The sequence below is a fragment of the Xiphophorus maculatus genome, chromosome 13 (genome assembly GCF_002775205.1).
Source record: "Xiphophorus maculatus strain JP 163 A chromosome 13, X_maculatus-5.0-male, whole genome shotgun sequence".
In the NCBI taxonomy this organism is placed as follows: domain Eukaryota; kingdom Metazoa; phylum Chordata; class Actinopteri; order Cyprinodontiformes; family Poeciliidae; genus Xiphophorus; species Xiphophorus maculatus.
In genome coordinates this window covers 3,342,293-3,364,738 of record NC_036455.1, presented here as the reverse complement: position 1 = coordinate 3,364,738, position 22,446 = coordinate 3,342,293, and the positions used below count along the sequence as shown (strand labels likewise).

Here is a 22,446-nt window from a genome sequence, read left to right as displayed (position 1 = left end):
GGTTTTCTCACAAAACGTCCATCCATTCATCCTGGTATCGTCAACCTATCCATGTATCGCTGCATGTGATTCACCATTAACGTGGAAATTTTATGGTCGATTTGTTCCAGGTTATTTTTATTAAATATGTCTTTAAGGGAGTGACTTTACAATTCAATGCATCTAAGTGCAATTAAAATGAGCCTTGATGTTGCTTAGATATTGTATAAACAAATTATCTTTTTGTTGAAAAATAATGTCAAATATTTCTGCCTCAGAAATCCGAAGGCGTCTCTGTCCCTTCTGGGTTTTTTTTCTTCCCATCTCCTCCGTTATTCATCTCTGTGCTCTGCCTCCTTTTTTATTTACACAACCAGGTGTTATCTCTGCGCAGTGATATTTTCTAACTCCACCATCGCTCTTTGTCATTGTTCTGAGCGGAGGACATCCACGTGTTGTCCTCGTTGTTTAAGGGCATTCAAATCTTGAACATGCCATCGTTGTTTTTTTTCTCCCCTATTTAAGCTGTTTAATCGTCATAACTTGAATCATAAAAGCACGTTCTTCTAAAATTACTTTGGATCAAAAGCAGTCGAGTCATTTTTCCCTTTACAGAAGATGAAAACGATGCCAAGATCGTTAGATAACAGTTACTGCCCTACTTAAATGATGATCGTCGGTGTAAGGAGATTGGATTCTTATGCATTCGTTTAATTAATACACAGTTATATGAGCTTTATAGGCAGAAGGCAGCTCTTCAATATATGGGAGCTTTTGTTTAATAGCATCCTTAGGTTAGCCTTCTCCTGACCTCCATTCTCATGTCAGCAAAACTCAAAGCATGTTCAGAGAGATCAATCTTCCTCCAAACCCTCGAAATGCTGGTATTAGTTTCTAAATCTCAAATTTGTGTCTGCGTTTCTTTGCTCTTTTCGATTACACATCCGAGGGAACTTAATGCTTCTAACCATATAGTGGGACCCCCAGGTTATGAAATGTTACTCAGACAGGCCTGGTGTTATGTAATCTTACATAACCGAGGCGGCAGCTCAGCAGGCTCGTGATCTGAGCCTCTGGAGGAGAAGCTATATGGGTCTGCTTATGGTATGAACTCGCTGACAGGGTCAACACACTCTTGAATACCTGGAACTTAAAGGGGAAGAAACCTCAACGCGATACTGCAGCATCTCTAGAAAAAGAAAAATGGAGGAACTAGCTCCTCCATTCCTGCTTAAGCTTTACAATTGAGTTTGTTTTTACCATTAATATATACTCAAATTGTATTATTTATTGGGCTTTTTTGAAAAGCCCAATAAAATGCATCTGCAGAACCTTTGTTTCTGCAGATGTACAAGAGACTGTAACCCCGGTTCATTCCCATGTTCCTATAGCAGTTTTCTATGAGTCTAGTGTGTTTCTCATTCATAATTGATGACATCCAACCGCAGCATACATTAATGGATTGAACAGACCTCAGGAATTCCCATGCAAACGGCGATTGTCTGACTTTAAGCTGCTCAGTTTGTGTTCTCATAGCTCAATAAGAATAACTAAAATGTGCTGCAGTAAATAAAAGAACAGGCTGTTCGAATGAAGATGTGAGCTGTGTATCAATGGGATCACTAATGCCGTTGATGTTTTAAAAATCATTGTACATATGTATAAACAGTGCTGTACAAAAGTATTCAACCCCTTGGATTTTTGAATGTTGCATGTCATTGAGATTTTTTGAGATAGAACAACACAAGGTAGAACATAATTATCAAATTCAATGTTCTTTTCCAAATTAAAATCTGAAAAGTGTGGCATTCATGTGTAAAAAGCCCCTTAGTAGCTAGATTTTGCTTTAATTGCAGCTGTAAGTCTTTCGGGTGACATTTTTACCATCTTGACAAATCTAGAGACTAAAATGTTCAACTTTCATGTCTGTTTTATTAGGTCAGGACTTTGACTAGGTCACATGAATATGCTTTGGTCACTGAAGCTGTATTTCTTCAGTGAACCTCCACTCTGGTCTCAAATCTTTTGCCGCATTGAACATGTTTCCCTCTAAGATCTTCACATCAGCTTCGACCAGCTTCTCTGTGCAAGCTGAAGGAAAGCATCAGCCCACAGCATGATGCTGCCATCACAGTGTTTCGAGTATTCAGAATGATGTGTGAATTTTGGTGTCTAACTGCAAACGTTTTGCAGCGAGATTTCAACAATTTTTATTTTTTTTATATGATTCTTTGCTTGTTAAAGGTTAAATTTTTGGAAAATCTGGATTTTCTTTCTCTGTAGCTCAGAGTGATTTCAGCACACCCAGGGCTGCCTTCTATTTATCTGGATTTTAATTCAGGCCAACTCTACAACATATTGGACCAGCCAATGGCTTTGATTATTTAAAAAATATTTCTTATTTAGAAAAGAAATTGAGGAGAAAACAAAGGACCTTGGGTTTAGATGAACAGCCGTGTCTTTGCTGTTACTCTTTCCAGGTTCAGATGATGTACTGATCAGTTTTCATGCTTTTACTTTTATGATCAAACTATGTTTTAAACCTCTTTTTTCACCTTTAACCTCTTTGTTTACCGGGGTTTTTGTAACAGACCTCTGAGGCCGTCACAGAACCGTTTCATTAAAGTACTCACAGGTGGACTGTGTTTTACTAATTAGGTGTCCTCTGAAAGCAATTGAAGAAAAATCACTATTTTCTATTGGTTTTCTACATAAAACCCCAATAAAATGCATTTACATTTGTGATTTTAATGTGATAAAATAAAAATTTTGTGAATTTTTGTAAAAACCAATAAAAAAAAAATCACAAAATATAAGATGTAATATGTTTCTATTTCAGGTTGAATTTAAGATGACGTGGACTCTTGGCATGCTTTATATAAGGTAGATATATATAGATATATTACTTTTTTTAAGAACATGTATGGAAAGTCACTATTTTGTGTCAATCTTTCACACAAAGTCCTGATAAAATACATTGAACTTTTTGATTTTAATGTGATAAATTATTAACAAAATGGCACTGTACAGTCATTAATGTGGATAAAATATTCTTTAATATAATATATCTTTGTATTTCAGATTGAATTTAAGATGACCTGGACTCTTGGACATGTTTTATACAAGGTAAAGCTATACAAGTTGCTCTAATTTCTCAAAGAATATAATTTACTTATTTATTATCCCAGCTGAGTGGATGCGTTTAGCAAGGTTCAGTGAATTCAAGTGTTTTTTTTTAAACAGAGTTTTTCCTGATAGCACTCAGCAGACTAGAACCCTTGGTCAGCCGTTTTAGTCTGTGGCGCGATCGAAATGTCAATGCACCATCAGCATAATTCAATTACTCTGCCCTGAGTCATTCTGTCATGATTAACCTAACAGATATGTGCTAACCATGGGCCAGTCTGAGAGCAACAAACAGGGAAGCTTTCTGTTTCACAGCATGCCTGTTGGAGTCAGTCCGGCACAATACTGTAGATTATGACTTATGTTGGTTAGCAACAAGTGGAAAGGTCATCAGGTGGTCACGTCCCGATTATCAGATGTTGCTGAAAAGTGAGAGACTGTGGGCATAAAGCCGGGCCTGTGGTTTAGCCTTGAAGCTAGTTTTGGAGATGGCTTCACATTACATTTCTGTCTTTGTGCTAATGTCACCCCATACCCCCCGACCAGCAGCACCAGAATAAGAGCTACATTCTGCCTCTGCCGTACAATTGAGCCCTTCTTGGCCTGATATTTTCACAATGTTTTTGCACGGCCCCTTCGTACACATGTGCACACGGCTCTCTGCGAGCAGCGGGGGCTGTTGATTCAGCAGGTCAAGCTGCTCACCTGATGCTTCAAATCTTGTGGAAGGTATTTGCTTAGAGATTTGTAGAACTTCCACTGTAAATATACTCCAGGTCACCAGTTAGATTTTCAAATACATTTCTCTGCGCCCACTCAGAGCTGCTACTGTTGATTATAAAAATGCACAGCTATTCCAGAAGGTTTGAAGGCATTATTTATGGGTCAGTCGTTGCAGTACAGTATGGCAGTGTTGCATGGGTTAACATCTGACCAGAGGAATGTGTTCGGGTCATCGGGGAGAATTCCTCAGTGCTTTGTGACTAGGTCATTGCACTGACAAGAGTCTGCCACCTATTTTAGCATGCACACCCTCACTCTAATTCTGTCCTTTCCTCTCCTCTGTCTATCTTTTGCATTTCATCGTTCCCAGCTTTTGTTTGCCCTCGCTGTCTGTTTCTGTGTCTCGTGTCCCTTTTTATTTAATCTGTCTACTTTGCTGTCCTACTTTGCCTCACGATTTTTCTCGCCCTCCCTCCTGGCTTTTATTCGTCCCCTTGCTCGCTCGCTTCGCCCGTGTTTTTCCTTTTTCACAATTCATTCCTTCAGGTGTTTCTGCACCAGACGCCATTATTCTGTCGTCGTTGAACCCCGAGCTCCACTTTTTAAATATTTTTCTGCCTTCGTGTCTGTTTTGCGTGGCGTATTGAGTTCAGTGCTGCAGGTGCTTTTGGAAGAGAAATGCTTTGAAAAGCTGCCATGCTTGATTTCAGTGTGGTACAGTAACATACAGCTGGCCATGTATGATTTATACATCATGTTCCCACACACTGCAGTGAGGTCTGCCGTAGCAGCAGAGTGGAGGAGTTAGCTTTGGTTCCTCTTTGGTTGGCAGCAGGGGCGACAGACAGACCCTCAGGTACTGAAGTGTTTCCACCGATGGCAGATGAGGCAATTTGACACAGTCTGATTCTCACACATGTTCACTGACTGAAATGAGCTTTTATTTGTTTTACACAGATGTGGATCATTATAATTTTAATATATAGAGAGTGAAAGCCACATCAGGATGTTATTATTTTCCTCTCTGCAGTATTACTTTTATTCTGCAAAAGTGTTTTAATTAAACAGATCCTCTAATTTTCTGTTGACGGTGTTTAAATAGACAACATATATACAATATTTTTGGAATCAAATCCATGTTTACATTACACTAATTTCAGTGTCAGCTATGTGTGAAATTGTAAAACTATTTTAAGGAAGTCAGACTCAGCATTTTGGACTCATTAGATACTATTTCACTGACCGTGTTTGTTTGTATGCGTTCGCCACCAAAGCCCAGACAGCGAGGAGAGGTCAGACGTGACTAATAGAAGCGACTGATGATGTCACAGACAGCATCGTGCCGCTTTTGCTGCCCCGCTGCCCCGGCTTTAGGACGCTGGCGGAGGCAGCACTCAGGCACCCGTGGGTAACACACGCCAAAGCACATTAGAGGCAGGGAGATGGAGAGAAGCAGGAGAGAACGGCACAGAACACAGCTCAAGGGGACAGAGAGAGACAAACAATGAGACAGAGAGAAAAAGAAACAGACGGGTGGGGGGGTGTCAGATTTAACAGCAGAGAAAGCTGAAAAATAAAGCAGTGAGACATGATTCTTGCTTTGTTCAGCAGACTGTCTGGTTGGAGTTGAGGAATATATATATCAGAATTCCTTTATTGTCATTGTGTTAGAAACACACACATATACTGTATATATTTATATATATATATATATATGTGGGTGTAAAACCTCCAGAATTTAATTCCCACCTTGTCTTCTGTGTCATACCGTTATATTCTTCTTTCCAGTTTCACTGTGTTTAAAAAAATTGCTAAAACATAATGTTAGCGTCTAAGCAGCCAACATATAGGTGAAAGAAACTATCAAAATGTTAAATCGTTGCTTGACTCTCACTCTGCACTGGCCCTTTTTGTAGATAAAAATATATTTTTATCTCCAGCTTCTCACATGTTCCCTCAGTTAATCTTGTTTATATCCATGGCCTCTGTCTGTCAGCTTTGCTCACTGAGTGAGATTGCCTGAGGTAAAAACGATAAGTTCACTCTGGTGATATGAGGGACAGTGATGCATTTGAAGGACTGCTGAACTTGCTGCCTTGGACATTGTTCTTCATGAAAGACGAATAATGGATCTAGAAAGACTGAGGCTTTACTAGATCCATTGAATGCTAGAAAATAGTGTTTATAATGATTCATATGAAGCAGTAACAGGTGATCAGCAGCTTAACAGATGCAATTTCAGTGGGTATAATTACACATATATCTATTTGATATTTTTCCTTCATAGTTTTCAATTTTCTTTTTGTTTTTCATACTTATATGACTATACAATACTTTTTATTTAATACAAAATGTAATAAGTTCACAAAAACAAATTCTTACCTACCTATTTATAGACAGTCATCTATATGAAAAAAATGAAACAAAAACTAGATTTTCACTATTTAATAGTCGATGATTCTGATGAAAAATTGGCACATTTATAGATTTTTTTGTAACATCCTAAGCTTTTTTATACAGTTAGAAATATTGTAAAAGATACAAATAAACAAATAATTAAATTCCCTTTTTAGATAAGAAAATAAATATTTTATTGCCTTATGGGCAATAATATAGCATTCTTTTAGTGAATTTGATCAATTGAAGCTAAAACTATGCCACTTGAGGAGTAAATCATATTTTCAAACAAAGGTGTTTTCATATATTTCTATACAGTTGTTGTTTAATTACGTTTCTGAATATGTTGTTTCTTTAGCAAATGGCCTTTTTTAGTCTATATACTCCAGTTAACGATAAACTAATTTAGTTGACGATTATTTCAATAATTGATTCATCTCAATGAATCCAATTAATCGTTTCAAATCTACATATTTGCTAGATTTTTACCTTTCATTCACATTTATGAAAGGTAAAATATTTTATCCAGCGGGAGCCAACTCGGCTGGACTTGTCACCAGTGGTGCAGGAAAGCAAATAGTCAAAACTATAAAAACAGAAGCAGAAGGGACTTCACTGAGTTACAAATATAAATAACATAAAGTTAAAAAGATCCCAGGTCTTATCAAATGTGTCAGTGTGATTCTGAGTAGAACATTGACGTTTTTTTTAGACTGGCACAAGACTTGATGCCTAAAAGTCACAGAATAACCATTGGGCGGAGCAGCTGTCTCCCATCTCACTAATATAGCAATATTTATATCATGAAGGATTTTTAGGAATGCAGTAATTGTTGGCTAAGATTTTACAGGTGCTATGAACTTGTGTTTACATACTAATGTAATGTTTAGCCAGTTCTACATGTATTCAGACTGGATACAAATTATATTGTCAAAAATGGTAGCAAAGTTTGGGAAGAAGAAAAAGAGACAGGCATAAATCACAACTTAACCAATATTAGGATTTTGCAAGATTTCCTAACATGTGCAGCCTGACACTGTTTTAACTTATAAATGATAAGCTTTTCCAGACAGTAATGAATAAATCTGTATTTTAAAATGTATTGACATGAGTTACAATGTCAGCAAATAGCCAGATAAGTTTTTTAAAATGAAGTTTTCGTTTTATAGATAAAATTCATTTTGTTCTTAAAATTATTCATTACTATTTGTTTCTCTGTTGACCTGGTATATAACTAAATATTATCAAATACGGATATTCAGAAACATCTACTTTGAAAGCGTAAAAAAGAAGAGTTAAGGTACTAATTGTTATTCTTGTCAGGACTGAGAGAACCTTGAACTCGAGGTAGATAGTACTTGTTCACGGCACTCAGCTCCCCTGTGTTTGTTTTCGCCACAATCACTTCAAAGTCACATTGAGCTCCGACTCCCAAATGACTCTTGAAGCTTTGATATTACAGCCAGAAGATGAGCTGGTACACAAAACCCAGCAAACATATTTTGCTGTTTCAAGGTCACTCTCCAAAAGCAAAAGCATCGAAAGCATTTTTTGAAACATTTCTCCAATTTTAGCTCTTACATCAAAAAAAGGCAAACATCTCTCATTTTTATATTTTCTTTTACCTCTTTGTGACATTTTGATTTATGCTTGTCAGATAAAATGCATACCTTTATAAAATTGTACTGATTAATTTGGAGAAGAAGTTCATATTAGGCAAAATTAAACAATAATAAAATAGGAATATGACTGAATATAAATGTTAACTATCGACATGGTCTAACCCTACTATTAGAAACGATGAAACTAAAACCTTCTTAACAACATAGACTTTGTTTTGGAAATAGTTTTCTGTTTTACAGTTCAAGCTTTTTAAGTTTAAATCATCAATAATAATTAAGATCATGCTTCAAATTTGTATAAATTACATGAATCTGGTATGGTAGAAAATTACTAAGACAACAAAAGTTTAGTACCACTCTTGCAGATTGAGCACTGTCAGATTTGACCTCTAAGTTTTGCTGTTTTCAAGTCTAAACTTTTTCCATATGTTGACATATTTGCAAGATATGTCAACATATAGAAAAAGTTCAGACTTCAATGATATTTAAGGAAAACTTACATAATATTCGTACAAAATTATTAAGACAACCAAGGTTACTCTTACCAAGGAGCAGTGACAGATTTAACCTTTAAGTTTTGCTGTTTTCAAGTCTGAACATTTTCTTTATTTTCACATATTTTGCATGTGCTGAAAATATCAGCAACTTAACCTGGAAGATCAAAATTGACTCTTCACTAGCTTGAAGTATGAGATGGTATGTATGGGTTTGTTGTTGATACATCAAAAATGTAAAATGTTATGTTTTTAAACCCATTAATTGTTCAACCATTACCTTTCTTAAGACTTAAAGTCATTTACTTTAAAGCCAACTTTTTTGAAGCACAGCACAGTGCTACCCTTACCCCACCTGGGGTAGAATGAAGACAAATTTTGAGGTTTGGATAATTTATTATACTAGAACCAAAAGTTTTTTGGGTTCAAACTATCAATAAAACAACATACAAATAACATTAAAACCAATGTAATGAGCAAAAGTTGCATTAATTTATCAGCAATGAGCATATTTGTTGATTCAAATTTAAAATATACATATATTTTCATATATTTATTATACTGTGAAAATCTTAAGCTATTTAGCTTCAGAAAATGTAAAATTTAGTCTCAAATACAGCTGCTACGTTCAGTTTTTATTTTTGAGATTTGAGATAATTATTTATTTATTTTTAACCACGATCACAAATCTGCTCTTATCAACAGGCTGCTTCTGACTAAACAAACCACAATTTATACTAATTTGCTGTTCTATAGAGATAAAGTTCAGAAATTCTGGATGAAATTATATGCTGTCATGAAGCTTTTTATCGTATAAAAGATAACCTAAAGCAAAATCTAAAACTATTGGAAAATATTCTTCATTTACATTGCTTAAAAAGATCCTAATAAAGTGATTCATTATAAGCTCATTTAAAAGCAGCACTAATTACTGTCTTTCACATCCACTCTCCACTAAAGACCACCATCAATAATGCAGCAGTGCCCCCTTTGTCTCAAGTCCACGGCTGCTGGAGTCCCTCTGCGTTTCCTCGCTTAACCATCCATTTTACCTGCCAGCGACCTCAAAGCTCTGAGGTTTTGGCTTCAGAAACGAGTGTTTTTTTTCTCATATGTACAGTTAATCGCCGAGCTGCTGGTAACACATCGGCATGTCCAACCAACCCACCGACAGCCCTCCTCCTCCTCCTGCTCGTTCTCCTCTTTGGTGCATCACCCCACTCGCTTGCTTTCAATCTCTCCTTCCCTCTCCTTCACTCTCTGGTTTAATATTGATCTGAATTCATTTGTTTTCTATTGATCCGCCACTCCACCCTCTGCCGCATTGAGCAGACGCTAGGACACATACCACGCACACAAAAGCTTTTTGATGCAGCTCTCTGGCAAGCCTTGCACGTGAACATGCACAAACACCTAAAGGAAATACACATTTACTAACCCACCATACATGTAGGTCATGAACGCAGAATCACGTCAGAGAGGCACACTTGCAATCACATACTCTTCATGGGAGATTTAAGAGGCTGAAAACGCAATGGCTTTTAAGAGGTTTCAAGTAAGCTAATGACATACAAAGGAACCCGAATTCTGTATTGATCCAACACTTTAGCAGCGAGATGAAAACACAGGCCGTCTAGAGCTGCCACGGGCGTGCGGCACAATTAAGACTGCAGTTCATTTCTCAGGTTGGCTCAAATGTGCTTAGTCATTAGAGCAAAACAAAAAAAAATGAAAGGAGTTCATTTTGGTGGTAATTGTGCAGAGCTATATGAATCAAGATGACATTTGTGCCAGTAATTGTGTGGAGTTTTTTTTCTTCTTTAAATCGGTCTTGACTGAAAAGAGCCTCGATATTGAATGAAGTCAGTCAAGGTTAAAGCAAAACTCAACATCATTTTGTAAATACTACTAGAAATTTGGAAAAATGCAACAACTAACAACGAACAGAAACATTTGTTGAAACATTTGGTTTTGGTTGTGTCATGTTAATTTAACCCTGAATGAGACAGGATATACAGCTCTGGAAAAAATGAAGAGCCCACTGCACTGAACCCCATTGAAAACCTCCTGGTTATTCCACCAAATATTGATTTCTGAACTCTTCCTGAGTTAAAACATTAGTATTGTTGTTTGTTCCATCTCTCATTTTCTGCAAATAAATACTACATTTTTGCTTGGAATTTCATAGACATGTTGTGAGTAGTTCATAGAATAAAAGAACAATGTTCATTTTACTCAAACATAAACCTATAAAAAGTAAAATCAGAGAAACTGATAATTTTGCGGTGGTCTCTTAACTTTTTCCAGAGCTGTATATACATTTAAGTCGTTCCTCACATTAAAAAAACACTGGCCCTCATTAAGTTGGTATTAGTTTGAGTTTTAAGCAATCCCTTTATATGATAATAATAATATTCTTAAATATATTTGTATGTATTAAGTTAGCCCATTTAAAAAGCTGTAAAATGTTTTAATTGTTAAGTTGCATTTATGGTGTCCTTGTGAATAACTAAAGTATTCAATATCAACTAAAATCCAAATAATGCTCTCTCTGTAAACAATGGTTGACTGAAGGCTAATGGAAATTAATCTTGTCAGCTTAATCAGCCGATTGTCTTCTAAAACAGAATGTCAAAAAGCTAGTAATTTTACACAGAAATTTCTCATTTTACCCACATTTTCCATTGTTCATCTTAAATCACATTGACTTTATTTCTTTTTTTTTATTGCATTGGTGGCATTTTTTTGCACTGGCTGATAAATTTAGATGTTACTGGCTGTGGCACCAATGCAAGGCAGCAAACAGTCCTGTCTGATGACATACAGTGCTGGACATTCAGTCTTCCTGAAGGTCAGCTTAAAATAAATCTGCTTCTTAATCTTGTTCATTGTAGCTTCTTTTAGGAGTTAAAATTGGAACATTCTTAGTCTTCAGCTTCCTGCTCCTTCTTCTGTGAAAAGAGCGTATTTAAAACAGGATTTTCAACTGCAGACCTTTGCTGTTTGCTGTGGTAGGAGTGTGTTGAATTTAGGTAATTCAATTCAAAAATATTTTATTAATCCAAAGGGAAATGAAATGTTGTAACTCATATTATCCAAGTTCCTTCAAAGAGTTGTTCTAGCTGCTAGGAAGGATTTCCTGTAGTAGTCAGTATTACTGTAGTTCTAAAGAAGCCTCTGACTAAAGACTCTGTTGTTGGAGAGATGCAGTGAAGCCTAAAAAACACCAAAATAGTTACATTTACCATGTGTACGTTAAGTAAATAAAATAATTGAATTATTAATTTTAGTAGGAAAGTAATTTATTAACCCTGTAAGTTCTAAACAGAGCGCTGGCGATCCAGCCAAATTTGCAGTACCGTAATTCTGCCACACTTTGCGCTATCTGAAAAAATCTAGCGGTGTCTGAAAGGGGAGACGTTGCGCTTTCCAGCCAATATCGGGTTATTACGGTAATTTCACCCCCGCCGTAGCAGGAAGTGAAATTAATATGAGAACCTCTCTTTTAATAGATGATAAATTGCGAAAATAACTTGCTAGCTATTGAAAGTTCCAGCTATTATGGATAAATGGGCAAATATATTTACTCACAGGACATTTAAAGAACTGCGTACAATTAAAGTAAGCAAAAATATCCACCTTAATAAAGTTATTTATCATACATCACTGGATAGTCATAAAAAGTCTTAAATTTAACTTAATGAAACCAGTGGAAAATCTGTTTTCTATGTCAATCTTCCTTTATGGTAACTAGTTTGTTTTTACGCTCCCTTCTTATTTAGGATTATAGAGTCATATAAACTGATTTGTTTGTTTTCATCCCAGCCTAAGTGTTAAATATCTCAATCAAAGGTCTACATTTGACAATCCACTGGTTTGCCTTGTAGACTCTAAAATAAAAGTTGAAAAAGATAAATGTAACAATTAATTTGTCTACTTATTAGTGTGAGTTGATGAAGCTCTACTTTTTGGTATTTTTGGATGAAAACTGTGTCCATTTTGTCCTCACCCTGACCGAACTTTTCAGCAAGTTTTAACCTGTCACTTCGAATTTTTGGTTGATGGCATCAAGTTGCCATGACACCAGACTATTTGGGCTGCCCTCTGACCTCCTTTTAGGACACGCTGTGCTCAGTCAGAATGCATCTCGAGCAGCAGCTTGAGTTCAAAGGACCGGAGAGGAAAGGAGCAAGGGCGGGGTGAGGCTGTGTGTCCTCCATGTTAAATTAGATAAGATGCCTGAAGCCCGTACACGCTGACAGGAACACACAAACCCAAACATACATGTGAGGAGAACATGCCAACAAAAAACAGACATTTGTTTCATTGTTTCATTGTGTTGCAATGTCATAATCATTGCATTTGTTTGACTAACTCCTGTTAGATTGTATATTTCATCATTATTAATGCCTTATTCATCACCAGTGTTTTTAACTGTCTTTGTTGTTTGTCTGTGCTTGCATTACTCTCTTCATTAATTTTACACTATTCAGTTTATTAATTAGTTTCCTAATGAACACGACATGTTTTAAGCTTCCTTCATCAAAAATCCATTTTATTTCTATTATTTTTACAGTTTAATTATCTACTTATTTTCTCATGATTATCACTAATAAAGTATGTTACATAGAAATAAATGTGTGTAAATGTATTAATCAATCTCAAATTTATTTCATATCATTTATTGTATAGCTAATCTGAATAATGCTTATATGCTTACAGAAATGCTATGTCCAACGATAGACACCTGCCCAGTGAGAAGAGAGGTAAAAGTTGCTTCCTGCTTTAAAGGTAAAGCTTTCTACATCATATTTTCTCATGTTTAAAAGGAAAAGGAATAAAATTAGCTTAACATGTCAGAAAGTTTGACTGGGAATATCAGTAATCTAACATTTATATCACTGTTTAATGTTTTCTATCTGCATCAGTCACTCTCTCGTATTCCCTGATTTTTATAAAAGCTCTTAAAGATGCTGTAATATTGTTTAAATTAGTCTTTTTCTTGCATAGCTACAGAGAGACTGCTTTTTGGTTTCTTATATTTAAAGCAATTAGCGTTTGACATTATTAAATGATTGCATAAGTTAAAAACACACATTGTACCTTTATAATGTTGTTGTCTCATTTGTTTCTTATCAAGTTCTTTTTAAATCCCTTTTTATATTGACTCTCTTCTGACCTTCAAAGCACAACTCAGAACTCATCTGTCCAAGTTAGTTTTCTCACTTTAATTTTTTAAAGTTATTTTCTGGTTTTGTGCCTTTATAGCCATTTTTTACTGTTTAATTTGTGTTTTTAATGTTGTAAAGTATGCTTGGGTGTTTTGAAAGGCGCTAACAAATAAAATGCATTATTATTATTATTATTATTATTATTAATGCAGAACAAACTTTAAAAAATAATTTCATATACATCTTTAGTAATCCATATTACCCATTTTCCTTTCTGCATTAATTAGACACTAACGCAATATTTTGGGTTGAAAACCTAAACAGTTATCCTATTCAGTTAATGATGTTTTCACAGTTTAAAACAATCCAGTTTGCTTTAGTCAAAAGTACTGAAGCTATTTGGAGGAGGTGTTGTCAGTGTGGTTTCAAATTTACACTGGGGCGGTTCTTTTATGGTCTGGATGTGGTCCGACTCTGATCCGACACAGCTGCAAGATTGAGCCAACTGCCTTCCTGTAGCCAGGTATCAGTTGCATTGTGGGAGGCGGTAGAGTAAGGAAACTAGGAAACAATGGCCGCATGTGTTTTTTGTAAAAGATAAAGCCTGATGCAATTTTCAACATGTCAAAACAAGAAAATAATCTTAGATAATTTAGCCGGAAATTAATGAAGAAACAGTAATGATATGAATAAATTCTCCATATTTTGTGCTAGCTCAGAACGTTGCTTTCTGTATTTCCATTTTTGACCAGCAAACATACTGAATGTTCCTTGTGTGGTTTGTAGTGACAAGTTTCAGTTTGTTTGAAGTTTTTCTAAAAGAGAAGAAGCCGAATCACTGTAAAAAGTTAATAAACTCAACAACAGATTTGAACCAAAGTAAACAAACTAGAGGTCTGTTTTACCCAAATAGTTTATTTAGTAAGTATAAGTAAAATCTGCAATGAAAAGAGTCGAATCTTCGTCGCTGAGAAAATCTGTTCACAGAGACTCAGACACAGACGAATACAGATAATTTAGAAAGTGTCTGCAGAAGTAAATTGTAACACAGACATGCAAATTTGGGTTTGAATGGTTCATGGATGCCTAAGCATTAAGACAAACTCCTACAAATGACATCACTCTGCTTTGTTAAAAGGAATCTATAAAATGTTGTCTTCTTACTGAGAATTTATTATGTCTCTGTTATAATAGAAGCACTTCTGTGTATGTGGATGGATGGAAGGATGAAGAGAGAAATATAAGTGAAATTAAGGTGAGCTGCTGTGCTAAAAATATGAGTCTGTGGATAGACAGAATAAAGGATGAAGCTGATATTTTTAGAAAAGCACATCTAAAGGAGGAATCTTCCATCACCAAAGCTCACCGCAGCATTTGAACATTATACCCACTCTAAATGTTAGCGAGAGTGCGCTGGAGATCATAGAAGAAAATTTAGAAGCTCCTCTCTCAACCCAATAAAAAAAAATAAAAATAAAAAATTGGATCGGCCATGTGTGGGAACTGTTCTGACCTGAGATCCCCACTGGTGCTAATGCATCTTTTCAGTAAGAATGGTGTTTGGTGCGAGGCCAGGATAAGTATTCACAAACCATAAATTATTAGCTCTCTTAATTTGATTCTATAGTGTGATTTATCAGAAACCCCTCTTTTTTTCTTTTTTTCTGTCCTAGTACCTTATTTACAAAGCCAGAAATCGTTACCATGGGAACACAGTACCAGGCAACCTCAGTGGCTTGGCATGATGCCCAATGGTTGCTAGGGCAGTGTTGTCAATGGCTATTGGGTTGCGTGGACCTGTGTGTGTGTGTTTTCTATGTAAATAGAAGTGAATATTATGTTTTTAAATTATTATGAATGTAAAAATCAGGATTAAATCAATAGACCAAAACTATTTCAGGTTTTTACGCATATTTTTATGTGTCTGCAATGTTGTTTAAATAAACAAGATTAATGAGATAATGTGTGGCATTTTAAATAGTTTTTATTCCTGGTTTCGGTTTGTAGGTGTCATTTAAGCCTTTTTAAAATTATTTTGTCTAATGAGGCTTCTTGCTATTAGAATTAGGAATGTCTCTTCTATGAAATAGTAAATTAGTGTGCTTCGATCAGTTTTTTATTGGTTGATTGATACCGATATCCGTTTTTTGGGGGGATCTGAAATTGCAAATCCGATTTTTCTAAACAGGACATAAAATATTACAATTTTGCTCCATGTTCCTTGATGATAGTTTGAATCCAACAAAAATTATTCATCAAATTGTATATCTCTAACTTCAGCCATATTCTTACAGAAACAAAAAAAGCTTGTTGATTTGTAAATAGAAATTCTTAGTTTTGATGTGGTTCAGATTTCAATCAAGGGATAATTGGACCATTCTGATCTCAAACTGATAGATTAGTTCATCTAAGAATTAGAAAGCATTATTATTAGGCCTGAAAGTCAGTTTTGTCTTCTGTAAAATGGAAAGTAAACTTATTCAATATTCTTTGTTTGATGTTTTTGCATGAAAAAAAGAGAATGGAGCTCCAACTTAAAAAAATTTAGTTAATTGTAATCAAATTAAGTTTTTTATGTGTGTTTAACATGACAAGTTAATAAATTTTATATATTTACTTGGATAAACTTAATTTGATTGTTTGTAACAAATTAACTCAATTGTTTTTTAATTGAATCTATTTTATTTTTTAAGTGAACAGTCTGTAATTTACCTCAGCAGGTCTGTAGTTTCGTAATTGAATACTTAAATTCTGTGAATACATGAAATTACAATAACAGGCTGACATGTAATTTAAATTTATTTTCAAAGATTTTAACTTAAATTTTCTATCATAAAAACCTTTTACAGGACTATTGTATTACACTTACATACTCCAACCCATATACTGACGATTAATGCTTTAATTCAATAGAATTGTCTTTTTTTGGTTTCTAAAGCATAAGCAAAAAACTCCTTATTTGACATGGGAGCCGCTGGGTTTTGGACCCCGGGGCCACCCAGGTTTCTGTTTAGACATGCCCGGGGACATTGGCACAGAGCTGGCGTTGGCACAACCATGCCGCATGCATGCGTGACCGGACTGCGAATGAGTCGGTGTGAGAGGTTTAAATGGGTAGAAGAGGAATTAAGAGGATAAAGGGAGGAGATTCAAGTAGTGCTTGTCAGAAAAAAAAGAAAAAAGTTTCAAAAGATTCGGGAACTTTGAGTGTGCGGTGATGAAGGACGAATCAGAGACTCGTAGAGGGCAGAGAGGAGAGTCAAAGAGAGGCAGTGAAGGGCGGGCGGAGGCGGGCTTTTACAATAGCAGGAGGGAGTGGAAAGGTGGGGTTTTTGTTCGAAAGGTAGCCAAAAAAAATGTTTGTCAGATATGTGAAACTCTCAAACCAATTCAAATGGTGTTGCCTTATGTTGTCACATTTATCTGATTTATCACAAAATATTTTTAAATAAACCAATCAGAGTCAGTTACTGCTACTGCATCCGGCTGTGTTGTGTAATTCAAAGTGACGAGCACATATAACCATGTCAGCTAATAGAGTGAGTTACCTTATGTGGAATCAGCAATAAGCTGCTTCCACTTCTACATCTGCAGTTGTATTTTGGTGCATTGACCAAGCTGAATAGAAGGCCTTGCAGCTCAGCTGTGCAGCAGCCATCAAATAATCCATGAGTCCTTGAGGCACACAGCAGCAGTGTCAAAACACATCCATTGACGGCTAATAACAGCCAATTTGCTGCTTTCGCTGGAGATCACCTCAGCGAAATGTCGAATGTGTGGGTGAACCCCATTATTTATGGAACATAATAAGAGAGATTGACTATATGGTGCCGTTACTCCAAGCTGTCATCCAATTACTTGGTCATTAAATTCTATTTGATACGTTGAAAACTAATGTAGAACAAGGCAATTTTAGCAGGACTCTGAAAATAGCTTGTTTAACAGCACACACCAGCAGCCTCCTTTCACTGCGAGGCGTTGTCATCATGACACCATGCAGGGAATCTGATGAAAGTATAGATGCATAGATACAACCTCAGTTTGCCAAATTGATCTAATTTAACAAGCTGGAAACGTAAAACCCTAAGTGTGGAATATACTCAGTCATCATCTGATGTACTCACATTGTCTGTGGTGTTTAGCTGATAGCTGTAATTTCTACAGGTGGCATTTTGCATTAGGTGACCTTTGATAATATTCAGAGTTTTGCTGCTGAATTGTTTCAGGGCTGCTGCATAAAACATGTTTCTTTTCATTTAGTAGTCACATTTTTATACAATAATAGCAACTTCAAAATGGATGAGTAATCTCTCTAATACAGTGCTTGTATTCACATACCTTAAACTTTTTCATATTTTTTCTTATCACAACCACAAGCTTCTGTGAATGTTTTAAACATAATTTTTATTCTGGACTTTCAGAAGAACCATTCAAATATATGTTATGCTCTTAATAATAGTAGAGGCGAACTTATATAGTCCAAGATTGCATGGATTTTAATTACTCTTTCAAATTTGAATAAGATTTAGGAGATTTAGCATCGAATGACCGAACAGTCCAACAAAACAAAAAGGAAATAAAAAAGCTCTCAGGCAGGTACAACAGAAATAAATCACATTTTCAAACATCCAACAAGTTTCTTTCATCTTATTTATCAGGGTAGCTTCAGTGAATTTTATTGGGATTTTCTGTGATAGACCTTCACTAAGTGGCATATATGAAATTAGAAAAGTATTCCATTAATTTTTGCCTAGCCTTGATATCTCTTTATAAAGTCTAGTGCAGGGGTCTCAAACTCCAGTCCTCGAGAGCCGCCGTCCTACAGATTTTAGATGGGCCACAGGTACAAAACGCTGGAATGAAATGGCTTAATTACCTCCTCCTTGTGTAGATCAGTTCTCCAGAGCCTTGCTAATGACCTAATTATTCTATTCAGGTGTGGTGCAGTAGAGGCACATCTAAAAGTTGCAGGACTGCGGCCCTTGAGGACTGGAGTTTGAGACTCCTGGTCTAGTGTAACTAGTTCCTTCAGATGTCATCTAATTACTAAACAGAGTAACCTGTGTGCAGCTTAATCTCAGTTCTCACATGAGATTAATTATTTAAGCAGCATAGATCCTATGGTAACTCTGGAGCAGCTGCAGAGATCCACATCTGAGATAGGAGAAAAGGTCAACAGGACATCTACCAGTCTTGCACAAATCTGGAGTTCACGGAAGAAATTGTTGAAAGAGACTTGGAAAATAAATGCAGTTTGCAGTTTGCCATGTACAGGGTTGCTACACACTCTCAAAAAGTCGGAAAATATGGAATTTGCCTGGATAAGTTTGGGAAAAGAAAATTGCAAACAGAACAATATTTGAGTTTCCTGTCATTTTAAATAACATCCTGCATCAATGATTTGTCATGTTACAGTTTGATTACACATTTGTTCCTGCTCATTTGAAAACCGAAAACTTTGTCCATTTTAAACTAAACCTGTGGATGACTAGCCGAAAAGTATCAAATGTGGTTCACATGCCATATAAAACTTTGAAACAACCTTTTTCAAGTTTTAAAAAGGCATTAGTTATAACTGTATGTGCTTTAAGGCTCATACGGCTTATGCTGTAGAAGAGAACTGATCTAAGTTAGTTCAGATCCAAAAAAAACACAGTGAAACATCTCTTTACCATGATCAGAACTTCAGCTTTGTGTTTGGGAAACATTTGGAGAATAGAAACCACGGTGGTGGCAGCATCATGCTGCAGGGATGCCCAAACACTTGAGACAGAGGGAGATACTTACCTTATAGAAGGACAACAATAATAAGCTCTGCACTGAAAAAATGCAAAATCCTTAGTCTAGTTTCTAGTGTAAATATCTTAATGCACTTTAAATAAGAGAAAACTAACAAACAAGTAACTTCAGCATAATACTGGAGCTAGTCTTAAGTCAATAATTTCTTAATATTGATTGAAAAGTCACTTGTAAGTTAGTTTTGTCTTATTGTAAGTGTACTAAGATATTTGCAGTAGAAACTAGACCAAACGTTCTTGGTAAGATTTAGAATTTTTGCAGTGCAGCGCTGTGGTAGAATGGGCTAAATCAATGGATGGACTTTAGGGCTGCAAAGCTGGCAGAAACATTACTCAGAATACCCAAAGGTGCAAAATACAATGCAACACTTTTCATATTTTAACTTGTAAAATCAAAATTTTCATCCCACTAAACAATGATGGCACATAAAATCCCACTAAAATCAAATGTTTGTAGCAACAAGTTTCATCTACATGAGTAGATGTAACCTTTTTGGAGAAAAATTGTTTTACTACACTGTACTTTTTACTTTTACCTCAGTAGTCATTTTTATAACGAGTTAATGAGTAAAATGTCTGGATACTTTAATAGCTTTTTCTTATTAGTGAGATTGCTTCACCAATAAAGAAAAAATGCATGAAATACAGACACACCTACAGTTTAATCTAAAGTGAGACTTCTTGTTTGTGCCAAGCTTTGTTTTAAACAATTTCCACCAGCTGTTCCTTTTGGCACTAGACATACTTTACTCTGTTTTAACATACATATTTGCATTACTGACTGTAAGTATTAGGTTCACTGTTTATTTCTTATGATTTGGAAAAGTGCTGCCTGGATCAGTTATTTTGTAATCATGTAATCTATTTGAATTTATTTTTTAAGTTTTGGTCTTTAAAATACTAGAATTTGACATAACATTTTGTCTGTCTGATGGCATCATTTATAAATATTATATCAGATGTTCAGATCAGTAACTCTGTACTTGAAAAGCCTTTTAGCCAGATTTTTTTTTTACTTAGGGCTGAGCAATAAATCAACAACAAAATATTTTGCAACAGGCATATGATCAATGTCAGTAGATAATACATCTGATAGAATATTCATTAAACTCCGACTCAGAACCGCACAGCATTCTGGGGGATGTAGGCAGAAGAGACTTTAGCTGCTCAATTTCTCACAGCCAGCTAAGCAAAGCTGGTGGAATCAACTGACTCACTCACTCTTTGGTTTCCTAGCAACTCACTCATTCTGTGGTTACCTAGCAACAACCTGTCGACTAACTGATGCAACAGCACTTTAAAAAAATTTGCCCACTGTGCCTCATAACTGCTTTAAAAAACACACACACACACACCATGGAGTAAAGACTGTGAATTGGCAGGATTTCAGATATTTAAAACAAAAAGGGAATCAATAATCGTGATAAGTTTTTCAGCCATTTTATTGAGCCTTATTTTTACTCTTACTGGAGTAATTCCTTAGAAGGCTACTTTTTACTTTTACCTGAGTAAAAATATGTTGAAATAGTGCTATTATTTATGTTGAAGTAGTGCTATTATTACTTCAGTACTTTTTTTGGGTACTCTACCCACCTCTGACTAAAAGACGTTGCAGTTTGAGATTGTCACAAAATACAGACATGAGCACTTGTGCCACCCGTTTTGAGAAGAAAACGGTTTAAGAGTTTCTATTTAAAATGCATCAGAGAAACTGCAGCAGCAATGCTATTTAAGTAGAAGTCCAACCTGATCAAAAACAATAAAAGGTCACAGTTAAGAGTTGAACCTCTGAGAGGCAGCGAAACAAAGCTGAGCACAGAGCTGAATCAAATCTTTGAGGATAAGGAAGATTCCAGCCTCTCCACTTGCAGAAGTAGGTCATGCAGACGCCTACAGTATGCAACTGCAGGTTAAGTGCTTGTCTTTGTATTCCAGACAGCGAAGGTCTGCTGCGGCCTCTGGAGGGGGAAGGGGGTGTCTTTGTTCTGCGTCCTCCCACAAGAGGGAGACAAGTCCACAGAAAACCACAGTGCAGGATGTTTCTTTTTGTCCTTTCTCACATTGTTAAACTTCTAGAATCGATGCAAATCACTAGGAAGCTTGACATTTTACATTTTCTAGAAAACAGATTAAAAAATATAACGATTGATAAGACGATAGAGAGAATTTGGAGGAGAAGAAGAAGATGGAGAGCCGGCAGACTCCAGCGCTGACCCTGCTCCGGTGCTCTGCAGTGTGAGGTAGTTGGTTGTATGGTTTCGCATAATAAACAGCCTGGAGATAACTGTACAACCTTCTAGCTTTCCCTGCGGAGTCACCCAGACTTCAGATGGACGCCTTCAGTCTACCCTCCTTTTGATATGGTAAGTATAGAGAACGGAGAGAGAAAAAGGGCAGAAAGTTATAAAATAAAAGACTTTTTGTTGAACCCAAAGAGAAATCTGTCTCAATAAGCATATATTAAAGTAATTCTTGGGTTAAATTTAAACTAAATCTACTGTAAATTTGTTTTCTGACGTCTTTATACAGAAAAGGAGCATATCTGTTATGCAAACAGTGAAACAGACGAACTGACAGTCTGCGCCACACACATCGCAGCTATTATTAGGTTTCAAATTATTCTAATTCGCTTTCAAGTCAGTAATTATATTTGCACAAACACAAACAACGAAACAGTTTGAGCTCTGACTGTAAATCTAATAAATCTAGATTAGGTTTGATTAGCTTTCGAGATCGCGATAATCCAGTTTTCAGTACAGACACCTCGCCCTGAAGTGTCTTTGATGAGTTATTTGGTGCAGTCTAACGGGATGAAGAGCCATCTGTCAATAACGGCTTCGTTTCATTAACGCCACTCCAAGAGGTGATCTTACATTTTGTCTGAATTTTCACAACAGAATTAGACTGAAAGTAATAACAACGTTTTTAGATATTCATTCACTACTTGCTTCTTTTTCTTTTTCAAAACCTAAAAATAGAAGTGAAGTGGTGCTTCTGTTTTTTAAATTCCTGCAGTAGATATCTCTTAAAAATTATAAGTTTTTCCAACAGGTCGTTTCATTTCTGCTCTTTTGATTGAAACTACTTTTTATTTTTTGCTCAGTATCTCTGTCACATTAGCAAATTCTGCTAAACG

At 35.9% G+C, this 22,446-nt stretch overlaps 1 long non-coding RNA gene across 3 annotated transcripts in view; it reads left to right on the top strand.

Moving 5' to 3' along the window:
* LOC111610564 overlaps positions 1–22,446 on the top strand; it is a 30,571-nt gene that overhangs the window by 1,771 nt on the left and 6,354 nt on the right. For all 3 annotated transcript variants that reach the window (XR_002753710.1, XR_002753709.1, XR_002753708.1), the window contains exons 4-6: positions 2,819–2,862; positions 3,061–3,105; positions 13,064–13,132. This is a non-coding gene — a long non-coding RNA (uncharacterized LOC111610564). The remainder of the gene's footprint in view (positions 1–2,818; positions 2,863–3,060; positions 3,106–13,063; positions 13,133–22,446) is intronic.